At 38.9% G+C, this 17992-nt stretch overlaps 1 pseudogene; it reads right to left on the reverse strand.

The window, feature by feature from the left end:
* Window positions 1–15293: 15293 nt before the first annotated feature.
* Window positions 15294–17075, reverse strand: LOC103074854 (serine/arginine-rich splicing factor 11-like; annotated as a pseudogene).
* Window positions 17076–17992: the final 917 nt, after the last annotated feature.

A 17992-nucleotide genomic window follows, 5' to 3' on the forward strand; every position in this document is an offset into this window, starting at 1 on the left:
GCTCCCTTTATATAACAATATAACATAGATTTTTAAAATCACCTGCTTTTAAAAATTTTACTCTGTAACCAAATCCATAGAGGAAAATCTGAGAAGTCTAATACTTCTTTATGTACCAGCACTCCAGCATGGAGCTGTTCTTCTTAAGTTCTAGTGATCCTTGATGGCATTCTTTAGAGGATGCTTGATTCTGCTTGAAGGAACAGAAGAAGCCTATATGACCAAAATCTTGAGTATTTTATTAAGATGGTCATGTTCCTTTTTATTTTCCAATCCACAAGTTAATTCTAGGGAATGTATGCAGTTGGCCCTCTGTATCCATGGTTCCAGTGCAGAGCCTGTGAATACAGAGGACTGACTGTACTAGGCCATTTTATATAAGGGCCTTCAGCATCTGTGGATTTTGATATCCGGCATGGGGGTGGGGTGGTCCTGGGAGCAATCCCCCACAGGTACCAAGGGAGGCAGTGTAATGCCAAAGTATAGTCACAGTAGTGTGTTACACATGGCTTTTGCCCATGTCTAGTTAAGGACTTTCCATGTGCATTTAAGAAATTCTACTCTTTCTCAGACCTCCTTACCACAAGGTAGCTTCAGCTACTATCTATAACACTAAATTGGAATAAAAGAGTCAAATTTATCATCCCGTGATTCAGTTGCCTCAATGCTTAAGTGCATCGTTGTCATTAAGATGCAGAAATGAAAATAATAATATAACGATTTACCTCCCATGGCGTTACAGGTATAAATTATTGTCCATCTCAAGAAAAGGATTTTACGTCATATTTTTCTTCTAAACAGCCACCTTGGTAAACAGAATCAGCTACTGAAGGAAGTCTTTGCAGGGTTGGTGCATTACAGGTTACTTCAGAGGAGTCTGAGATGAGGCTGTCACCAAATGTACTACCTGTAAACAGAAAGGGCAGAGTGAAAATAGCATGAGCATGTGTATTAGGCATTTAACTGCACAGCCAGAAAGAAAAACTTAGAGCTTTTTTTTTTTTATACAGCAAGTTCTAATTAGTTGTCCATCTTATACATATTAGTGTATATATGTCAATCCCAATTTCCCAAAATTAGAGCTTTTACTTACCTTCTTTGAGTCCTTGGATAAAACATACGTTACATACTTCGACTTCCTTATCTGCCAAACAAAGACTCAAAAATAATCAGGGATATTTTTGAAGTACATTGAAATATCGAGCTAGTGTTTATTCTCTAGATAATGAGAGACATACATGAGACGGATTAGCTCAAGATGGCAGAGTAGAAGGATGTGCACTCACCGCTCTTACAAGAACACTGGAGTCACAACTAACTGCTGAACAACCATCCACAAAGAAACACTGAAAGCTACCAAAAAAGATACCCTACACCCAAGGACAAAGGGGAAGCCATGGTGAGAAGGTAGGAGGCACGCATTCGTGATAGAATCAAGTCCCGTACCCACAGACTGGAGAACAATTGTACCATGGAAGGTCTCCGACTAGAGTGAAAGTTCTGAGCCCCACATTAGGCTTCTCAGCCTGGAGGTCTGGCAACAGGAGGAGGAGCCCCCAGAAAATCTGGCTTTGAAGGCCAATGGGATTTGATTCCAGGACTTCCACAGGACTGTGGGGAAACGGAAACTCCACTCTTGGAGGGCACACACAAAGTCTTGTGCGCACTGGAACCCAGGGGAAGGAGCAGTGACCCCATAGGAGACTGAATGAAACCTACCTGCTAGTGTTGGAGGGTCTCCTGCAGAGGCGGGGGGCAGCTGTGGCTCACCAAGCGACAAAGACACTGGCAGCCGCAGTCCTGGGAAATACTCATTGGCATGAGCCCTCCCGCAGGCCACCATTAACCCCACCATTAGCCTGTAGGCTCCAGTGATGGGACGCCTCAGGCCAAGCAATCAACAGGGAAGGAACACAGGCCCACCCAGCAGCAGAAGACAAGCAGATTAAAGTTTTACTGAGTATGGCCCTGCCCACCAGAGGGACAAGACCCAGCTCTACCAACCGCCAGCCCCTCCCATCAGGAATCTTGCACAGGCCTCTTAGATAGCCTTATCCACCAGAGGGCAGACAGCAGAAGCAAGAACTACAGTCCAGCAGCCTGCAGAATGAAAACCACAATCACAGAAAGTTAGATGAAATGAAATGGCAGAGGATTATGTCCCAGGTGAAGGAACAAGATAAAACCCCCAAAAATAAATCAAGTGAAGTACAGATAGGCAACCTTCCAGAAAAAGAATTCAGAATAACGATAGTGAAGATGATCCAGGATCTTGGAAAAAGAATGGAGGCAAGTATCAAGAAGATGCAAGAAATATTTAACAAAGCCCTAGAAGAACTAAAGAACAAACAAACAGAGATGAACAATACAATAACTGAAATGAAAAAATACACTAGAAGGAATCAATAGCAGAGTAACTGAGGCAGAAGAAGAGATAAATGACCTGGAAGACAGAGTGGTGGAAATCACTGCCGCAGAACAGAATAAAGAAAAAAGAATGAAAATGAATGAAGACAGTCTAAGAGACATGTGGGACAGCATTAAATGCACAACGATTCACATTATAGGGGTCCCAGAAGGAGAAGAGTGAGAGAAAGGACCTGAGAAAATATTTGAAGAGGTAATAGATAATATTCAAATAGATAATATTTGAAAATTTCCCTAACATGGGACAGGAAACAGTCACCCAAGTCCAGGAAGCACAGAGTGTCCCAGGCAGGATAAAACCAAGGACAGGAAAAACATGCCAAGATACATAGTAATCAAATTGTCAAAATTTAAAGACAAAGAAAAAATATTAAAACCAACAACGCAAAAAAAACAAATAACATATAAGGGAACTCCCATAAGGTTATCAGCTGACTTCTCAGCAGAAACTCTGCAGGCCAGAAGGGAGTGGTGTGATATATTTAAAGTAATGAAAGGGAAGAACCTACAACAAAGAATACTCTACCCAACAAGGCTCTCATTCAGATTTGATGGAGAAATCAAAAACTTTACAGACACGCAAAAGTTAAGAGAATTCAGCACAGAGAAGAAAAAGAAATAAAAGGAATCCAAATTGGAAAAGAAGTTAAACTGTCACTGTTTGCAGATGTCATGATACTATACATAGAAAATCCTAAAGATGCTACCAGAAAACTATTCATCAATTAATTCGGTAAAGTTTCAGGTTACAATATTAATACACAAAAGTCTATTGCATTTCTGTACACTAAAAACAAAAGATCAGAAGGAGAAATTCAAGAAACAATCCCATTTACCATTGCATCAAAAGAATGAAATACCTAGGAATATACCAACCTAGGGAGACAAAAGACCTGTACTCCAGAAACTATAAGACACTGATGAAAGAAAGCAAAGACAACACAAACAGATGGAAAGATATACCATGTTCTTGGATTGGAAGAATCAATATTTTCAAAATGACTATACTATCCAAGATAATCTACAGATTCAATGCAATCCCTATCAAATTACCAATGGCATTTTTCACAGAACTAGAACAAAAAAAATCTTAAAATTTGTAAGGGGACACAAAAGACCCCAAATAGCCAAAGCAGTCTTGAGAAAGAAAACCAGAGCTGGAGGAATCAAGCTCCCTGACTTCAGACTATATTACAAAGCTACAGTAATCAAAACAATATGGTACTGGCACAAAAATAGAACTATAGATCAATGGAACAGGATAGAAAGCCCAGAATTAACCCACTCACCTATGGTCAATTTATGACAAAGGAGGCAAGATTATGCAATGGAGGAAAGAGAGCCTCTTCAATAAATGATGCTGGGAAAACTGCATAGCTACTTGTGAAAAAATGAAATTAGAACATTCATTAACACCACACACAAAAATAAACTCAAAATGGGTTAAAGATCTAAATGTGATGTGAGACATTATAAAACTCTTAGAGGAGAACATAGGGAGAACACTCTCTGACATAAATCACAGAAAGATCTTTTTTGATCCACCTTCCAGACCAATGGAAATAAAGACAAAACTAAACAATTGGGACCTAATTAAACTCAAAAGCATTTGCACAGCAAAAGAAACCATAAATGAAATGAAAAGACAACCCATGGAATGGAAGAAAATATTTGCAAATGATATGAACAGCAAGAGATTAGTCTCCAAAATTTACAACAGCTCATGTGGCTTAATATCATCAAAACAAACAACCCAGTGAAAAAATGGGCAGAACACCTAAATAGACAGTTCTCCAAGGAAGACATACAGATGGCCAAGAAGCACGTGAAAATATGTTCAACATTGCTAATTATTAGAGAAATGCAAATCAAAACTACAATGAGATATCACTTCACGCCAGTCAAAATGGTTATCAAAAATCTACAAACAACAAATGCTGGAGAGGGTGTGGCGAGAAGGGAACCCTCCTACACTGTTGTTGGGAATGTAAATTGGTACAGCTCCTATGGAGAACAGTATGGAGGTTCCTTAAAAAACTAAAAGTAGAGCCACCATATGATCCCATAATCCCACTCCTGGACATTTATCCTGAGAAAAACATGGTCCAGAAGGATACATGCACCCCAGTGTTCACTGCAGCACTGTTTACAATAGCCAAGACATGGAAGCAACCTAATATCCATCGACAGAGGTATGAATAAAGAAGATATGGTACATATATACAGTGGAATATTACTCAGGCATTAAATAGAATGAAATAATGCCATTTGCAGCAACATGGATGGACCTAGAGATTGTCATAGTGAGTGAAGTAAGTCAGACAGAGAAAGAGAAATGTTGTGCGATATTGCTTATATGTGGAATCTAAAAAGAAATGATACAAATGAACTTATTTACAAAATAGAAACAGACTCAGGGACTTAGAGAATGAACTTATGGTTACAGGGGGTGAAGGGTGAGGGGAAGGGATAGTTAGGGAGTTTGGGATTGACGTGTACACACTCCTATTCTTAAAATTTATAACCACAGAGGACCTACTGTATAACACAGGGAACTCTGCTTAATATTATGTAACAACCTAAATGGGAAAAGAATTTGAAAAATAATAGATACATGTATATGTATAACTGAATCAGTTTGCTGTATACCTGAAACTATCACAACATTGTTAATCAACTATACTCCAATATAAAATTATAAGTTGAAAAAATGAGAGTCATGTAGAGGAATAGGTACAGTTAACTTCAAAGGTGGCTCCTGAGAATGGCCGGAGGTCAGTGATGGCAGACTTGCAGTGGGATTTAATAATTAAAGGTATGATGCAGAGGCAAATGCCAGTGATTTCCTTCAGTCGTTCAGTGATCCCTAGCATGAAGCCAGATGAAATCGTTGTCAGGTTTGCATCTAAACTACTGCTTCTTACTTTCAGGGAAGGATGCATCTGCCCACTGTTTAGATGGGTTGCCACGTGCCACAAATATTCCTGACATTCTACGTTGGGTAGGAGTTTGATTAAGATGATTTAGAGATATGAAGAAGGGGATGGAAACTGGAATAGTATTTATCTGTCAAATATTATAGTCCTTTTAGTAAGAGAGGAGGGTAATTTGCAGTGCAGAAACATGCATTGTTTAACCCCATGTGAAGCCAACATTCAGCATCCAGGATTCAGCTGCTTCATGAATATCACACTGCCTTTCTCTTTCAGAGTCTTCAGTCTGTGGACATTTTGTATTCTAGTCATAGATTTGGTAAATGAATACGTAGAATGTTTTAAATTTTGGCCAACTATGGGGAATGCTGGATTCAATTGTTTTCTCAATATAGGTTAACATCTATACTTTTCAAAGATGTTTCAATGTACTCAGTGCTTTCCGAAGACATAGGAAAATAGAGATTAATAAAAATGATTAAAGTGAGTATATGTACAACTGAATCAAAAAGAAAAGTGGCTATAGAAACTTAAAAAAATTATTTAAATCATCTTCAGTTTTTGAGTAACGCTTTATAGTTTTCAGCATAAACATTTGCCCATGTATTGCCTGTTATACCCCTCAGTATTTCAAAATTTTAATATTATTTCAAATGGTACTAATTCTTAAATTTCGTTTTCTAATTGTTTACTGTTATTGTTTAGAAGTACAGTAGATTTTATATATTAATCATGTATAATGCAAACTTCATAAACTCACTAGAATTTTAAAGGAAGTGATTGAATTGAATCTATTTGAAATTGTAAGTTGTTACAAACAACATAATTGTTTTTTATTTATTTTTCACGTTAGATATATTGTTGAAGCAGAGTTGATCTGCAATATTATATTAGTTTCATGTATACAGCATAGTGATTCAATACTTTTATAGATTATACTCCATTTAAAGTTATTACAAAGTCATAACTGTATTTCCCTGCACTGTACAATATATCCTTGTAGCTTATTTTTTTTATTCATAGTGGTTGTATCTCTTACTGCCCACCCCTAGCGTGCCCCTCCTTTTTCCCTCCCCCACTGGTATCCACCAGTTTGTCTTCTGTATCTGTGAGCCTGTTTCTGTTTTCTTATATACATTTCTTTTGTGTTTTATATTCCACATGTAAATGTATAGAGTATTTGTCTTTCTCTGTCTGCCTTATTTCACTAAGCATAATCATCTCTAGGTTCATCCACATTGACTCAAATCAAAGAAGTTCATTCTTTTTTATGGCTGAGTAATAGTCCATTGTGTGTGTGTGTGTGTGTGTGTGTGTGTGTGTATGGAATATATATCACATCTTCTTTATCCATTAATCCGCTGATGGACACTTGGTTGCTTCCGTATCTTGGCTATTGTAAATAATGCTGCTATGAACATTGGGTGCATGTATCTTTTCAAATTAATGTTTTCTCTTTTTCTGGATATATACCCAGGAGTGGAATTGATGGATCATATGCTATGTTTTTTTTAGTTTTTTGAGGAACCTCCGTATGGTTTTCCACAGTGACTAGATGAATTTACATTCCCACCAACACGGCACAAGAGCTCCCTTTTCTCACATCCTTACCAAAATTTGTTATTTGTAGACTTTTGATGGTAGCCATTCTCACAGTTGTGAGGTTATAACTCATTCTGGTTTTGACTTGCACTTCTCTGATGATTTGTAATGTTGAGCATCTTTTCATGTCTGTTGGCCATCTGTATGTCTTCTTTGGAAAAATGTCTATTCATGTTTTTTGCCCATTTTTTATTTTTTTATATTGAATTGTATGAGCTGCTTGTATATTTTCCATATTAACCCCTTGTTGATCACATCATTTGCAAATATTTTCGACCATTCAGTAGGTTGTCTTTTCATTGTCAATGGTTTCCTTTGCTGTGCAAAAGCCTTTAAGTTAAATTAGGTCCTATTTGTTTATTTTTACTTTTGTTTCCTTTGCCTTGGAGTCAGATCAAAAAAATATTGCTATGATTTATGTCAAAGAGGGTTATATGGTTTCATGTAGAACTTTTATGTTTTCTGGTCTTATATTTATGTCTTTAATCCATTTTGACTTTATTTTTGTATAAGGTGTGAGGAAATGTTCTAATCTCATTCTGTTACATGTAGCTTCTCAGTTTTCCCAGCACCACTTATTGAAGGGACTGTTTTTTCTCCATTGTATATTCTTGCCTCCTTTTTTTTGCATCCTTTTTTGTTGTTGTAGATTAATTGAACATAGGTTCGTGGGTATATTTCTGGGCTCTCTATTCTCTTCCATTGATCTACCTGTCTGTTTTTGTGCCAGTACCATGCTATTTTGATTACTATAGCATTGTAGTATAGTTTGAAGTCAGGAAGCATGGTTCCTCTGGCTTTGTTCTTTTTTCTCAAGTTTGCTTTGGCAAATGATGGTCTTTTGTGGGTCCACATAAATCTTAGAATTATTTGTTATAGTTCTGTGAAAAGTATCTTGGGTATTTTGATAGGGTTTGCATTAAATATATCAGTTGCTTAGGGTGGGATAGCCATCTTAGCAATATTAATTCTTCCAATCTGTCAACCCAGGATATCTTTCCATTCTTATTATCATCTTCAGTTTCCTTCATCAGTGTTTTTTAGTTTTCAAAGTATAGGTCATTCACCTCCTTGGTTAAGTTTATTCTTAGGTATTTATTTTCTTTAATGCAATTTTAATCGGATTTTTTTTTTTTGCTCTCTTTCTGATAGTTCATTATTAGTGTATAGAAAAGCAACACATTTCTGTATATTAATCTTGTATTGTGCAATTTTGCTCAACTCATTTATTAGTTCTAATAGTTTTTTGGTGGAGTCTTCAGGGTTTTCTATACATAGTGTCATGTCATCTGCAAATAGTGACAGTTTTACTTCTTCCCTTCCAATTTGGATGCCTTTATCTCTTTTTCTTGTCTGATTGCTGTGGCTAGGACATCCAATACTATGTTAAATAGAAGTATCAAGAGTGGGCAGCCTTGTCTTGTTCCCAGCTTCAGTGGAAAGGCCTTCACCATTTCACCATTGAGTATGTTGTTAGCTGTGGGTTTGTCACAAATGATCTTTATTTTGTTGAGATATGTTCCCTCTATACCAACTTTGATGAGAATTTTTATCATGAATGGATGTTAAATTTTGTCAAATGTTGACAAATAACATAATTGGAAGTGACCTCGTTTGTTAATGTTTATGCTTCTGTAATTGCTTGGCTTCCCTATAAACCTGGGGATGCTGCAGTGGTTTGCTTTGGTGACATCATTTATCTAGATTTCTTGGATGCTTAACAAAGTTTAACATTATAAATATTCTGATTTTTCATTTGAAAATTTTGTTTATTTTTTTATCATCTTTATTTAGTGTTTTCTCATGCCCTTTATCCTTGAGTGACTGTAGGACTTTCTGTGACTAAAACAGCTGTTTGGTCCTTTGAAAATAGCCTCACCTTTCTATGTCCCCTCATCATAATGTGTCCAAGGCTGGGAGGAACCCTCATAGAAACTTGTTTCATTTTTCTAAGTGTAAATTAAAAATATTGAACAAAGCACCCAACTAACACCCTCTTACAAGTTATAACGGGAAAAAATTAGCAATGTGTGTGCCATCCAGTGACACGCTAAATATAAAGTTTTAAAATTTAGGAACAATGTATCTAGAAAGCAGTCACTTCACAGACATCAACTTCTCTGTAGGATGTATTGCTTGTCTTGTCTCTTTAGAAAAATAATTTTAGGTGGTACTATTTAAAAATAAGTGAACCCCTTTCTTTATCCAGAGCATAGATAGTGCTTTAAATAGATAAAATCACCAGTTTTTTTTTAAAAAAATGTGAATAGATAATGTTCATAAAATATAAATTTGCTTATGTTTAAAGTTCTAAGTGACACATTTGTGGAAAATTGTCAAACCAAGAAGGAAATTAATGTGTTTTCAATTCTAGGAAAGCACTGTTATCAATGTGAGGGCACAGTGCAGAACTCAGCCAATTTGTGACACAAAAAATAAAGCAATTAGAATAGCAGAGCAGCAAAGTCTCATTTGCCCTAGGTTGTTCTTTTCTCTAAGTGTAGCCAAGAGCTTAGCACTCTGAAATCCATCCTGTACCAGACAGCAGCACAAAAGCAACAGGGGACATGGGGAGCAAAGGAAGGTGCCTGCCTTTAGTTGAGGTTCCCTAGGCTGCTGGTTTGGTCTGGGCTGTTTCAGGGGACACAGAAGGGAAATACGGCCGTGTAGAGGAGTCCCCGTTTATCAATGCTGTGACGTATCTACTACCTTTGCATCTAGAAAAGTGGTCTGGAATCCTGGGGTTTCATCTTCCTGCCTCCTTAGGGGGAAGATTATGGGAAGAGGGAGTATTTGTGGAGACATTTTATTTCCCCTTAGAGACCAAAAAATTGTAGTAGATACCATTCTAAAACACTGATACGTTTGTGTCATTCTTCTGTTTCAAACTCTTCTATGAACTTCAGTTTTCTAGAGTCAAGTCCATCATGTTTAGCACGCCACTTTTGCTGCTTCTCTTACCTTTATATCACCTATTTACTATATAATCCAGCCCCAGTGGGGTCTTGCCATATCCTGAATATATTCTGTTCCTCCTCCCCCCATCCCAAGGCTGACACTGGCTCTTGCCTACCCAATAAACATCCTGCTTTCCCCTCATATACTCCTTTCCTGCTGTAAGAACCTTGACTTGTTAGCTGGTGGCTAGAGATCCTATGTTGTGAGGGTACGTAGACCCTTCAGCCATATTCAAGAGATTATCCATATTAGCCGGAGTCACCATGATCTCACTTTTCCTTTGACTCAATACTGACCAATGAGATGTAAGGAGAGATCAGCTGGGGGGGAATTTGTTAAAACATTGGATTTTCTAACACAAGGGACACCTGTTGCTAATCTTGCACTTTATACCTTCTTATTAATTGAACACAGATGTGATTTCTGGAGACATGGCAGCCCTCTTGTGACAATGAAACACCAAACATAAAAACAAAAGATTAAAGCTGAGGGTGATGGAGAGTAAATTAGAGCCTTGGTCTGTAATGATATCTTGAAGTGTCTGTACCAATTCTGAGATACCTTCTTTTATATTTATTGTTAAGTTAGCTTTACATGACATTTTGATCTAAGATACTATTAATAGACTCTCTGTTACTTGTAGATGGAAGCATTTCTTCACAGTTGTGCATTTGCCAACACTTCTGTAGCGTCCTTCCTCACATACTAGCTGTAGAAATTCAATTATCTTTAGTATAAGAGTTCAATTAGGGTTAAACTAGGAGTATATAGAATGAAAATTTTATTATAGGAATTAGACCTCAAAAGTATATGGGAGGGAATGAGGAAAAGAAGATGCAAAAAGGATCAAAGAAAAATCACCAACCAGAGAGGGTGTTAGTGAATGGTGTTGAACTGGTAGGAAACCAGGCACATCCAACTGCTGGAGTAGATCTTCCAAAGAATATAATGAAAGTTAAAGTTCACGAGTGAGTAATGGACGGGGAGGGAGGGAGGAAATAGAGAAATATTTAGCTCTCAGATCACTACACACAGATATGCCAAGGATGGCATTTTGAATTTTGTTTTTTGGGTTTTTTTGGGGGGCCATGCTATGTGGCTTGTGGGATTTTAGTTCCCTGACCAGGGATCGAACCCACGCCCTTGGCAGTGAGTGTGCAGAGTCCTAACCACTGGACGGTCAGATGCCAAAGAGGGGACAGGATTTGTAGTATTGCTAAAAGCATAGAGCTGGAACTAAACTGCCGAAGAGTTGTCTGGTTCCTGTGAAGACGCAGTGTCACTAGGTGCAAAAAATGAGTGGAGTTAGCACCAAGATATCTAGAAATTATACAGAGATCTGAAAGAGCCTCTAAAATAGCTATGTTTAAACTATTAAAATAGATAAAATGGAGATAAGCCATAATGGAAGAATACAATCTTGTTAAAGTTAATGGATTTTACATTTTATGACATTTCAATTAATTTCTATTTTTATTTCAATAGTCACAGGCAGCCAGTGGTTGTTACCGTATTAGAGACGTCTTAGATAATTTTGTATTCCTGAGTGGTTGTAGAATAATCACTTCTTTGCTTCTTTCACTTTCGTCATTTGAAGTTCTGGGAGAAGGACTTCCTTTCGCATTAAAAAGTTGATTTGTTTACATAATAATAGGCATCAGGTTTTGAAAATTGAAGTGCAGCAACTCTGAGACTGACTCTCCTGAGAAAGAGAGAAAAATGGGAAATGCACTTCTGTTTTGTTATAGCTCAAAAGAAGATTTTCTAAGGCTTTTCTGAAGCTGTTGCCAACTCACAAACTATGTTGTACAAATCTGTAGTGACTTCATTATCTGTTACCTGTTATCGCCTTGTTGAACTAAAATAAACTGTTGTGTTATGTGACCTATAAAGTGGTCTTAAGCATTTTATTACTTGCTTTGCTGTCAACTTGAACGTAAGACAGTTATTAAAGATTACATGGAGAAGATTTAGAGGATTACAAATGTTATTTTACAGAGCTGACAGGTTGCCCTTAATGTCTCCAGTCATAAAAGACAAGAAACGGGATAAATCTGAAGCCAGTGATGTAAACTCAACAGGCAATGTGATGAATAGAACACAGACACGAGTAATCTTCTTTTCCATATTCCCTTTTGTTTTTCTGATGCCTATGCCGTTCCTTTAACAGCTTCTAAATGATGTAAACTGGAAAGCAGGAACATTAAAAGAGTAATTCCACCGAGGGAAAGAATGCTTCTTTACAGTCGCATTAGATGCCTGAGTGTGATCTAGACTTTCATCATCCACTGCTGAATTTATGGATGTTAGAAAGTAGGGAAACTAAACAGGAATGGGGCACGTCTGATTATAGACATCATTGATAGTGTGAAGAAACCAGTAGAGGTGAAATTTATTTAGCAACCTGGATTATGTTTCCGAAGAGATGTATTTTCAGTTTCTTGTTCATGTGACATTTATGCTTAATCTCAGGTCCTGAGCCACCAACTAGGAAACGTGAGCTAAACGTAAATAGCTAAGTGCGCACCACTTACCTTCATAGGTGTTCCTCCCGAACTGCATTTCTTCTTCTGGTCTAGTTACTGCTAACAACAAAGCTGCCCTGCTTTTACAGTTCCCCCTGGTGCATAGGTAGGGAATCATCTCACCCAGCATCTTTTCACCTTCATCGCACCCAGCATCTTTTCACCCTTTTTCCCCCAATTAGGAACACAGAAGCCTATATCATTTTTGTCCTTTCTTTCATATTTGATTTTTCAAAACTGCAATTGTCTCATAAAGGGTCTATTTTTTTCTCCTATCTGGAAATATCTTTTAACTCTATCCCAACTTACTGAATGGGCTGAACATAATACACCACAGAAACAGACTGCATTTTTTTTCTCCCATCATTCCTTTCAGCCTTTCTCTGTTGGCTCTCCTTTCCCTGGCACTGAAGGCATCTCAGCAAGATACAGTAGCTCTCGTCATTTTCAGTTATAAGAACAATCTTATTTTTTGATAATCCTCACTTTCAGGGATAAACAATCCTTAGGTGATCCGATTTCAAAACTGAGCCTCAAATATTACTTGGATTCCCCCAGTCCACTTAGACAAGGCTGTGATCTGTGTTTTATTTTTTCTCTCTCTCCCTTCTGACTTTTCCAGACTCAGCATAGCGAGTGTAGAGATTAAAAGAGAAAGGACAAAATGTCTTTTATTCCTGGTACAATTTGTGGCTAGTGGTCATGATAGGTATTTTGTGCTGGTTTTCTACTGCAGTGTATTTTATGTTGTTTAGAAACAACCCCCTTTGCCCGATTTCTGGTCTTGTGTATTTGCCTAATTGGAGCAATACATGCTCCAACTTACCACTTGCTTATCCTCACACCCACTCCGTTCCTCAACAAATTGATCTGTTTGCTTTGCCCAAGCAAGCAAGGCCCTCCTTGATTAAGGTCCCATCAAGTTGGCTTATACCTGGATGCTGTCATACACCCACCTTCAGGGCCAACTCAGGTATCCCTGCCACACCAACATGGGAGTGCAGACCATAAACTCCTGTTGCCCTACTCTTTACTCTGACATTGGGGAATGTTCCAGAGGCTTCCCACCTTCAGAACTTTCTGGAGAAGCAGGCACCAGTCTTTACAATCAAGCAGAGACGAGTTCTCCCAAACACCCTGTAGACATCTGAGTTGGGTGTCGGTTTGACTGTTTCTGCAGCTTTGCAGGCATCTATCTAGCTGGGGTCTGGGGTATTTATTTCACCCTCTTAAAGGTCCTCCTTCTCTTTCAGTGCTTCTCTTGGCAGATCTCTCAAAGTCTTATGAGGAGGGCAAGAGAAAAGTCAAATAATTTCCTTACTTACTAATTCCAGAACACTAAACTCCTCTTCTGTATATATTTAAGTTAACATTTATATTTCTATTTACAGCTACCCTTACTATATATTGTTTATATTTGTATTATATTTGTACTTATTGAATAAATTTAGCATAAGGGCAGAAAGGCCAGTTTGGTCACCTTTTGGGGAAACTTGTTGGGTTTCCCCAAAAGCGAAGTGGAGGTGTATGGAGGGTGCTTCTAGCTATTGTTCGCATGTTTGCGGGCTTTAACCAAATTTCTGAGATAAGGGGCAAGGCCATTCAGCATTACGTTACATTTCTTCTTTGCCCTATCTTTCTTTTTTCTTTTCTTTTTTTTTTTTTTAAGTTTAAGCGTTTTATTATCAAAGTCTTGTAAAACAATTTCAGAAACTGTACATCAACATGGCACAGACTATAGTACTTTTGTTTTTACTGCACAAAAGTGAAGCTTGGAAACTCCTGTAAGAAAGCAGTTGCCTAAATACTTTGCATTTCACATGGAATCACTGTGTGCCTCAGATTACTACTGCAGTAACAGTAACACAAAATTTATTGGTTTTATACAACTTGAGAGCAAATAAAAAGTACATTATCAAGTAGATTTGTCTTATTTTTAAAAGCATATGAAGGTCAATTTAAAATGCACTATCCCCCTTTTCCAACGAGATTAAAACAAATTAATAAAAGTGGAAAATTGAAAATCAGGACAAGAGATAACTTTCTTTTACAGATGGACTTCAGGATAGGCAGATAACGTTCACTGATGTAGATGTTCAATAAATTATTTTAGGAAAAAAAATGCCCAAACATCTTATGAAAAAGCATACAACTCTACTTCAAAATATGCTATTTACTTACTGCCAAAGACAGTTTCATTTGAAATCTTGTTTCTGTAATTAAAGTCTAATTATAGCCATCAAAAAAGGTTAGTGCAATATAACCTTTCAAAGTTAAACAAAAGCCACAAAATTTTAGCCACAAGGCTTAAAGGATTATCTGTTTCAAATGCTCATTTCCAGTTGTAACTATAAGAATGTTAATTTGTCATGTCAACAAACAAGACCATAAGTAGATCCATCATGTTGGAGGATTTGAATGACATTTAGGATATTCCTGCCACAATTAACATGCAATCAGGGCATTCTCTACATGGCTCTATTACGGCAATGAATCAAATTCTAGAAATACTGTAAGTAAACTTAATAAAGGAGATCATACAACAAACGATCTATGCCTACTGTAGATGCGTGCAGCTTTTCATTTTTGTTACGAAGCAGACCCAGAATAGTAAAACTGCTTGTTTACTCAATCAGATTTCTACCTGTCAAGAATTGGTTACTCGTGTATCATTTTTCTAAAAGCTTTTGGATGTAAATAACTAATATGAACATCAAGAGCTTTATAACCATTTATGACTCAGAGCTGTAGACATCTAGATTTGAGATGAACAAATCCAGCATTAAGAAATCACACAGCAGAATGACACTGATGCATGTATCCAGTTGGATTCCCACAGAGGCAATATTCAGTCACTCATCTCCATGTCTTCTTCTTGAGATCATCCGCATTCACTTTGGATTCTCTTAGTGAATCACCAGTTCCCTTTTCCACAGAACATTCTTTTGTCTTCGGAGAACCTGGTTCTTTTTGTTTCTTCTCTTTTTTCTCTTTCTCGCTGTCATACCCTTGTTGCTCTTCATTGTAGTCCCCATGTAACCTGTTTTACATCTTTATCACTCTCTAATTTTCTTTCCCGTTCCCTTTCCTTATCTTTCCTTTGCTTCTTCTTGCTTGTGGATTGTTCTCTTTCGTCTCTGCTTCTTTCTTTGTCTTTATCTTTCTTCTTCTTTTTATGTCTCCTAGGGGGATGGTGAGCGAGACAGTTTTCTTTTGGGAGACCTAGGCTTTTTAGGAGATCTTGTGCCACGACTGCTCCTTCGTCGTCCTCTCTCTCTGCTTGCACTTCTGGAACGTCTGGCTGTGCTGTAACTCTTTGGTGGTGTTTTAGAATAATTCTTTTCTTTGTCTTCTTTCTTTTTGTCTCTGTTTTTTGATGTGCTCCTTGACCTTCTACCCCTCTCTCCGGAATGAGATCTTCTCTGTCTTGGACTTTTGGATCGTTGTCTACTCCTTGGCTTAGAATGTGATCGCCTTCTTGATCTGCTTCTTTTTTTTTTTTTTTTTTTTTTTTTTTTTTTTTTTTTGCGGTACGCGGGCCTCTCACTGTCGTGGCCTCTCCCGTTGCTGAGCACAGGCTCCGGACGTGCAGGCTCAGCGGCCATGGCTCACGGGCCCAGCCGCTCCGCGGCCTGTGGGATCTTCCCGGACCGGGGCACGAACCCGTGTCCCCTGCATCGGCAGGCGGACTCTCAACCACTGCGCCACCAGGGAAGCCCTTGATCTGCTTCTTGACCACCTGTGCCTAGAAGATGAGGGAATCCTCCTCCTCCTAGAACATGATCTTGACCTCGAGTGCCTTCGTTTTTCTTCCTTCTTACCTGGTCATATAGCAGCAGAAATTAGGAAGTGTGCCTCTGGTACTCTCGTCATGGCTTCCTCTATTTCTTTACTAGAGGTATCTGATTTCAGACTTGGTGAAACAAGACCAGCAGCTACATGATTCAACTTGGGATCAACAGTACTCATACGTTTCAGCCACTGATCGGCAGCAAGAGACTGAGAGTCCAAGTTTGCGCCAGGAAGCCCAAGTGCAGCAAGGGCAGGACCAAGAGAGGAGCTCCCAAAGCAGCCAGTGGAACAGCGCCAATCTGGGTAAGTGGGTTGGGAGTAGGCAGGAGTCCACCACCAGGCAGAAGACCTGACACTGCATTAGCTGGTGCCAACAGAGACAAAGCCTTAGTCTCATTAGGAATAACTCCTTCTGCATATGGTACAACTATCAAAGCTCTGCCAACAAATACAGTGTTTGTCAGATGCTGTGCCGCAACTGCTGAGTCTGGATCATGGAACTTAACAAAGCAGGCTCGGCATGAGAATGGCAAAGGCGAATCATCAGGCAGGAAGAGGTGCAGTTCGTCGATCTTCCCTCGGGAACCGAAGAGGGTCCGCATCTGCTCAGAGCTAGCGCTCGGGGAGATATTAGTCACCTGGATTACCTCGGTGCCGCTGCCTCCCCTGCCCCCTGGCCCGCTGCTGGGGCCCGGGCCCCCAGTGCTGGGGACAATGGTAGTATTGCTCATGGCGCTGCTTGCCTACTCGCTCTCGAGCGAAGTAATTCCAAAACATAAGGCCGGCACTGGCACCGGCAACGGGAAGGGCTCCTCTGTCCTCCTGCCCCAGACGCTGGCGGTGCCCTGTCTTTTAAGATGACCCATTGCAAACATCAGGAAAGTCTCTTTTAGTACCTTTGCTTTCTGTGTTTGTAACAAAAACAGAAACAATCATCACGTATTGAGGTTTTAAGACATGGAGCAAACAGCTAAGTGGTTTACAGGCATTATCTCATGGGGATCACAATAATTTTGAGAGGTCGGTCTTATATTCCCTGTTATATGGATATGAAAATCAAAGCTGGGAAAGGTTAACTAATTTATTTAAGAATTTACAGACAGTGAGAAGCTTAACTTGGATTTGAACTCACATTTCTAAGATTCTAGAGGCCATGACCTTAATTCCGACATTATACTGTCAAAGCATGATGGGTGCTTGCCTGGGTGAATTACCCTATTGATACACTAGCATTAAGGATACATTATTAAAGAAATTCATATAATAATCAACAAATTCTGTACTTTTTAATAGCTCTTAAAATTGTCCTTGAGTTACCATGCAGATTATCACAAAATCTCTGCCCCTCTGTGCTCGTCTAATTCCATTTCCTATTCCTAAAACAATAGCACGTAGGTTAGAGAACTGTCTCTTTCCACTCCCCTCTGGGGGGACTAGCCTGCATTGCCTGAGGAACCTGAAATGACCTCCCTTAAGACTCAGTGCTGGGTGTCCTCACCACCTCCCTCTGTTCCTCTAGACCCACAACTAGAGTGTAACGCCAGCAGACCCCTGAAGGTGAAGTGCAGAGTGAGACCCACGAGGAGGTGCAACTTGGGTTCTCCAGAAAGCAAATTCTGGGATGGAGATTTGCTTACAGAAAGTTTCTTGGGGCAGGCTCTCAGGAGTAATAACTGTTAGAGGGAATAATTGGGCTGTGCTGCAGTCACAACAAAGGCCTCAGCCACCCCAAGGGAGAATTGGAGCTGGGAGCCC

Source organism: Lipotes vexillifer, unplaced genomic scaffold (assembly GCF_000442215.2).
Source record: "Lipotes vexillifer unplaced genomic scaffold, Lipotes_vexillifer_v1.1 scaffold418, whole genome shotgun sequence".
NCBI lineage: Eukaryota > Metazoa > Chordata > Mammalia > Artiodactyla > Lipotidae > Lipotes > Lipotes vexillifer.